Here is a 7,910-nt window from a genome sequence, read left to right as displayed (position 1 = left end):
AAGATAGCATCACAAATGTTTGGTGCAAGATGAAGCCATTCCTTGACAAAAGATTGAATTAACAAGTCAGGGGATTTGAGGAGCCCAACTTTTACTTCGGTATGGTCGGCAAGATATACCAACCTTTGGATGCTATAAGTTTTCAGTATATTGATTTTCTGAAGAGGCTTTAGTGGTGCGTCACCAATCCAATGGAGCCAATCTTCTGGTTTTTTGGATAAACCTGTATCTGCTATGCCAGTCCAGGGATCAATCTGTAAACCAAGATATTTCTCAGAGTGGCCAAGGTCAATCATATTAAGGGGGTTGCCATTTATCGTCCACACTGGACAGTCATTGATGGTGTAAGAAGAGTCTTTAGTTGGCTTGATGTAAAAGCCATGACACTTCCCCCCCTGTGTCTTGAGACCAGTTAGATGGCAAAAAGTCTCTAGGATCTTGATGTTCGTACACATACCTTCCCAGGAGTCACTCAATAACACTAAATTATCAGTGAAGGCCATGGTGGTAACTTTGAAACTTCCTTGATGGTAACCTTCACCAAGATTCTCCAATTTACATAATAGGGTGTCAAGCACCAGGTTGAGTAACAAGGGTGACATTGGATCGCCCTGTTTAATACCAGGAAGGATCTTAATAGGATTTGTCTTCTCCTTTTTGGTGTCAATGTACATAAAGATACTCTCATACATTTTGCCAACAAGATGTTTAATGTGGGGGTCAACCCCTTTCTGCATCAGACTCATGATAATAGGCTGACAATATATGGCGTCAAAAGAATCACAGAATCACCAGGTTGGAAGAGACCTTCAAGATCACCAAGTCCAACGCATGCCCTAACACCACCTCAACGAAACCACAGCACTGAGTGCCACATCCAATCTTTTTTTAAACACATCCAGGGATGGTGACTCCACCACCTCCCCAGGCAGATGATTCCAGTACTTTATCACTCTTTCAGTAAAAAACTTTTTCCTAACATCCAACCTAAATTTCCCTTGGCACAGCACTTCTTGTTCTGTCAGCTGTTGCCCGGAAAAAGAGACCAACCCCCTCCTGACTACAACCACCTTTCAGGTTGTTGTAGAGAGTGATAAGGTCACCTCTGAGTCTTCTTTTCTCCAGGCTAAACAACCCCAGCTCTCTCAGTCATTCCTCACAGGGCTCGTGTTCTAAGCCTTTCACCAGCCTTGCTGCCCTCCTTTGACGCGTTCAAGTGTCTCAACATCCTTCCTGGACTGAGGGGCCCAGAACTGGACACAGCACTCGAGGTGCAGCCTCACCAGTGCCAGGGAAGAATGACTTCCCTGGTCCTGCTGGCCACACTATTCCTGATACAGGCCAGGATGCCATTGGCCTTCTTGGCCACCAGGGCACACTGCTGGCTCATGTTCAGTTGGCTGTCGACCAGTACTCCCAGGTCCCTTTCTGCTTGGGCACTGTCCAGCCGCACTGTCCAGCCACACTGTCCCCAGCCTATAGCATTGCTGGGGGTTATTGTGGCCAAAATGCAGGACTCAGCACTTGGACTTGCTAAACTTCATCTTATTGGACTCTGCCCAACTATCCAACCATTCCAGGTCTCTTTGCAGAGCCCTCCTACCTTCCAACAGATTGACACACGCTCCCAGCCTAGTGTCATCTGCAAATTTACTAATGGTAGACACAATACCCTCATCCATGTCATCAATAAAAATACTAAATAAAACTGGCCCCAGCACAGATCCCTGAGGGACACCGCTAGTGACTGGCCACCAACTGGTGCAGCACCATTCACCACCACTCTCTGGGCCAGCGAAGTTCTTAACCAGCGAAGAGTGCACCTGTCCAAGCCGTGGGCTGCCATCTTTTCCAGTTTACTGTGGGAGACAGTGTCAAAGACCTTGCTGAAGTCCAAATAGACAACATCCACAGCCTTTCCCACATCCACCAGGTGGGTCACCTGGTCATAAAAGGAGATCAGGTTGGTCAAACACAACCTACCCCTCGTAAACCCATGCTGGCTGGGTCTGATCCCCCGGCCATCCTGTAGGTGCTGTGTGATGGCACTCAAAAGAAACTGTTCCATTACTTTACCGGGTAGCGAGGTCAGACTGACTGGCCTGTAATTTGCAGGATCCTCCTTCCTACCCTTCTTGTGAATGGGCATCACACTGGCCAGCTTCCAGTCATCTTGAACCTCACCAGTGAGCCAGGACTGTTGATAAATGATGGAGAGTGGCATCGCAAGCTCATCTGCCAGCTCCCTCATCACCTTGGGATGGATCCCATCTGGTCCCGTAGATTTATGAACATCCAAGTGGCTCAGCAGTTCTCTGACTGCTAATAACAGGGGGACCATTCTGCTCCCTGACACCATCTACCAGCCCAGGAATTCAGTTGTCCCGAGGACAAACCATCTTTCCGCTAAAGACTGAGGCAAAGAAGGCGTTAAACACCTCCACCTTCTCCCCATCTGCGGTCACTAAATTCCCTCCCGCAGCCAGTAGAGAACTGAGGTTGTTCTTACCCTTCCTTTTGCCATTAATATATTTGTAAAAACATCTTTTATTATCCTTCGCAAAAGTTGCCAAATTAAGTTCTAACTGAGTATTGGCCTCTCTAATTTTTTTCTACATGTCCTACCAACCTCCTTAAATATTTCCTGAGATACCTGACCCTCCTTCCAAAGATGAAGGAATTCTTTTAATTCCTTAGTTCCTTCAAAAGCTCCTTGCACTTCCAGACTGGACATTTGCCTTGTTGACTCGTCATCTTTCAGCACCCGGGGACAGTGTTCCTGTGCCCTCAAGATCTCTGTTTTGAAGCACGCCCACCCTTCCTGGACTCCTTTGTTTAGCAATAGCTAAAAATTAGCTTTAGCAATGTCCACGAACACAATCCCAAGCTCGTTGTGCTCCTTTTTCGCATGTTTGACAATAAGTTGTAACAACTTCAGATTCTCAGAACATCCTGCTGCATGTATAAATCCCCTTTGTCTGGGGTTTATGGGACACGCTTTGGTCAATCTTGCTGTTAAAGTCCTGGAGAATAACCTAAACACCATAGAAGCAATGGTGGTAGGCCTCCAGTTATTGATGTCATTAAGCCTGTCCGTATCGATAGACTTGGGGGTCAAGATTGACCAGCATTCACTCAGGGCAGCAGGAAGAGTTCTGGTTACGAGCCATAAATTGAAGATCTCCATCAATAGGGAGCACTTGGGATGCATTTTGACAAGACAGCCCAACGTAATCCTGTGTGGCCCCGGAGCAGAGTTCTTCCTCATCTCTTTGATATTCTTTTCCACTTTTTTTCCATAACCAGGGCCTTAAAAGCGGAGGTATCTGCTTCCTTCTGTGAAGGGAAGGATTCAAGGCCCATGAAATTTCCTGGTGTTTCCCATCTAAATTTAAAAGCAGAGTAGACAATGCTAGGAGGTATTTCACATTTCAGGGCTTCACTGTCATCCAAAATAATTCGTGCTAACCTCCGTCTATGCAAATGAAACAGTCTCTGATATTGAGAATATTTCCCTCTTTTTCTTTGCTCTCCTTTTCACCCAGTTAGTCAACGTTTTGACAGATTTCATGCCTTGGGACCTTTGCGATTTCTGATCCCTGGTGGCATTTGTTATCTGGCATAGCATATTCAGACATCCAAAACATTCCTCAAAGGTATTGTTCACCACCACCTGCAGATCTTGTCCTTCCAAAATTCTCTCAAAGGCCTTCTGGCAATTAATGAGTCTGCATGATGATAACCATTCCTTGATGGTATCACAATAATGGAGCCCTAGTGGTCCCTTTTTTGGCAATTCGGCAGATGGGGGATGTTCTCCTCTCCCCACATTAGGATCACCCTCCATATCAGGTTGAACAGTTTTAGAGGGAACTTCTGCTAGATGTCTCTTATCACATACCTGCTTTGCCATTTTAGATGGAATATGCTCTGCAGTTAAGTTATTGATGTTACCATCATACTTTATCAGTAATTGTCTCAGAAGAGCCTCTTCCTCCTCAGTCCACACTTTTTGGTGGGCTCCTCTAACCGATGTTTCCTTTGGATGGGGGGCAGCAATTTGTTCCAGGTTCCTTATAAGAGGATGCACCAGCCTCTTGTGCTATCCCAAGCCAATCTTGGTGGAGAAAGCCCTCTGGCATTCTTCACAGATCCAATCACCCTTTGGGACCACTTCCACATTTCCTTTGCACTGTGGGAAGTGGCAGCAGATACTGTGGTACTTTAGATTTTCCTTACCACATTTGAGACACTTAAGGATGATCTTTCTTTTCCTGTGGGTTCTTTTTAGATGGTCAATCAGCCCCAGCATCCAATTGAATCGGGTATCACAGCATGGACAGGATGGATTTTTGTCAGGGACAGACACCACAGGAGTTTCAACCGGTGTCATGCCCATGCTGGTCCCAAGGAGAGCTGCAGATGTTTCTGGCTCATCTGTATCTCAAGATCTTTAAGTACACACTCAGTTTCACCACCCTGGGCAGGCATGGATGACAAAGCCTCATATTCCTCGGGGTACTCAGCCAGCCCCTCCCAATTTCCACCTGGTTGGATTCCTGCGTCATAGTCAATCGTAGAATTAACAAACTCCAAACATACTACATTGAGCTTCTCAGTTTCCAACACAGAGGGTAAAGATGGATCAATATCAGCTGTACTGACCCTCAGATCTGAGGGGTCGGTCCAATTGGCCATTGATAAGTAGAGCACTCTGATTGATTGTACCATTGTTCCAAGCCAGATAAATTAATATAAGTCAGTCCAAGTGAGGGTAGTCAAAGTCAGCAGCTGGCCTGCACCCACACTGCCAACTGTATCCAACACAACCCGTGGACAAGGCTCTGGGGAACAGCAACACAGACTGTACCAACAATTTTTTTCATCAAGATCGTGAAACTACCGCTGGGTGGCGAGTGCAAGTGATAGGGAGAGGTAACTGTTACCCTTCTCTCAGGCAGAAGCCAACTTAGTTACCACAAAGGGTATCCAGCGGGGCCATGAGGAGGTGCAGCTTCTGCAGCTGAGCCTAGTTAGTCACCATGCCCTCATCTTAATACACATATAAAATTACACGTTTCTTTTCCAGGTGAAGTAAAGGTGGCCCGTTTACCTAGTCCGAATCGGAAAATTTAGATCCAAATATGGGCAGTGGGCGACACAGTATGAGCAAAAGAACAAACCCTTCCCACATGCCCAATCCACTGTCCAAGTGATGTCAAACAGCCAAGATATATTTTATTCAATGGGTACAATTGAACAAGCTTTGCTTGCAAACATATGTACAATATCAGCAGAGGAGAGGAGCGCTCTGGATGCTAGGGCGTGGTCAGTCTTCTCTCGCCTCATCTTAGAGAGACCTAGGGCCAACAGCAACTCAGAATTTTTATTGTGCCACTTCCCCCATGCTCCTATGGGAAAGCCCATGACAATGTCTGCTGCATTGGTAAGGTCTTGAATCTGTTTGAGTAGGCACTGATGCTACTTAGCCTTCTCAACAGCAGCATCCTTCAGTGACGAGTTAGAGTGCTCGTATCTAACTGTCACGTAAACCATGAATGCCTTTCCCTCTTTAACAAAGATCAAATCAGGTTTCTACGGTTCATTGTCATTGTCCCTTATATGCGGTTCCTGGAACACAGTCAATTCTCTCTCTTAGTTTCACGGCTAAGGGTCTCACAGATGGAGTTGTGTCTCTTAATCCTGGCCTCCTGAGTAACTGGACAGTTCCCGATTATATGGGTGGATGTCTCACAATCAGCACCGCAATGTCTGCAAGATCTAACACAGTCAGTCATCATGCCTGCCCCTGGCCAGGAACTCTTTTATGGGGTAGACATTAGCCCTCAATTGCAACGCAGTTATCAACTTCCTGTGAGGTATGCCTCTATACCGTGTTAACCATCCATTACTGATGTTGTCATTCTCAAAGTTCTCAATACTGTGGCCTTGGGCAACCAGTTGTTTCCACTCACATTCCCACCAATTGCAAGGTCTTAGGTAGTGAACTTTAGGAAAGCCATGACACTTCTCCCTGTATTTTGAGACCAGTAGGTTCACAAAAATTCTCCAGGATCTTAACATTCACACAGGTACCATCCCCAAGAGTCACTCAGCAGCACTAAATCATCAGCAAAGGCCATGGCAGTAATTTTCAATGCTCCTTGATGGAAACCTTCACCAGCATATTTCAATTTACATAGTAGGGGATCAAGCGCTAGGTTGAATAGCAGCGGTGACATTGGATCTCCCTGTTTGACACCAGTAAGGCTCTTAATAGGGTCCATCTTTTCTTTTTTCGTGTCTATGTATGTAGTGATGTTCTTGTACATTTCACCAGCCAGATGTACCACATGGGGATCAACCCGTCTCTGATCCAGACTCCTAATAATATGCAGATGACATATGATGTCAAAGGCTTTGGCAATGTCCATGAATACAACACCAAGCTCTCAGTGCTCCCTTTTTGCATGTTTAATCATGAGCTGTAACAGCTTCAAATTCTTGGAACATTCTGCAGCACAAATAAATCCCCTCTGTCTGGAGTTAATGGGACATGCCTGGGTCAATCTTGCTGTTAGAATTCTGGAGAATAACCTAAGCACCGTGGAAGCAATGGTGATAGGTCTCCAGTTATTGATGTCACTGAGTCTATCTGGATCAGTAGACTTCGAAATCAAGACTGTCCGTCAGTCCCTGAGTGCATTGGGGATAGTTCCACTTTTGAGCCAGAGGATGAAAATCTCCATCAACAGGGAGTACTTAGGGTCCACTTTGACAAGGTGACCCAACACAATCCCATCTGGCCTGGGAGCAGAGGTCGTACTCATCTCTTTAACATACTTTTCTACTTCTTTCTCTGTAATTAGGGCCTGAAAAACGGTGATATCTGCTTCTTTATGTGGCAGGAAGGACTCGAAGCCCCTAAAATTAACTTGTGTTTCTCATCTAGATTTAAAAGCGGAATGGACAACACCAGATGATATTTTAGGGCTTCAGTGTTACCCAAAATACTCGCGCCAGTCTCCCTCTATGCAGACAGAACAGTTTCTGAAATCGAAGATGTTTTCCCCTCTTTCTAGCTCTCTTTTGCATCCAATTAGTTGTAGTTTTGGATGCTCTCTGACCATGGGATCTTCGTGACTTTGGGTCCCTGGCCGCCTTTGTAACCTGGCAAAGCATACTCGGGCACTCTTCAAAAACATTGTTGGCCACTCCTTGCAGATCTTGCCCATCCAAAATTTTCTCAAAGGCTCCCTGACAATTAGCGAATCTGCCTGCTGATAACCATTTTCTGATGGTATCACAGTAGTGGAGCTTCAATTGTCCCTTCCTTGGCAAGTCAACAGACTGGGGAGGCTCTTCTCTCCCCACATTAGGATCACCCTCTATTTCTGATGGAACCACATTAGAGGGACATTTGACGAGAAGGCATCTCTTATCACTTATCTGTTTTGCTGTCTTAGATGGAATATGCTCCATAATTAATTTATTGATGTTTTTGTTCCCGGCATACTTCACCACCAATTGACTCAGAAGAGCCTCTTCCTCCTCAATCCGCAGCTTCTTGTGGGCTCCTCTTGCTGATGTCTCTTTAGAATGGGAGGCAACAATTCATTCCAAATTTCTCACAAGAGGATGCACCAACCTCTTGTGCTGGCCCAGGGCAATCTTGGTTGAGAACCCTCTTTGGCATACCTCACAGATCCAGTCACCCCTTGGAACCACACATACCTTCCCTTTGCATTGTGGGATGTGACAGGCGATGCTGTGGTACTTAAGATTTTGTTTACCACATTTGGAGCACTTAAAAAAGATCTTTCTTTGCCCATGGGTCCTCTTTAGATGTTCAGTCAGTCCCAGCATCTGATTAAATCAGGTAAAACAGTGTGGGCAAGATGGATTTTTGT

Source organism: Corvus hawaiiensis, unplaced genomic scaffold, assembly GCF_020740725.1.
Source record: "Corvus hawaiiensis isolate bCorHaw1 unplaced genomic scaffold, bCorHaw1.pri.cur scaffold_32_ctg1, whole genome shotgun sequence".
Classification (NCBI taxonomy): Eukaryota; Metazoa; Chordata; class Aves; order Passeriformes; family Corvidae; genus Corvus; species Corvus hawaiiensis.
The sequence above is the reverse complement of the archived record's forward strand: the minus strand, read 5'-3'. Positions refer to the sequence as shown.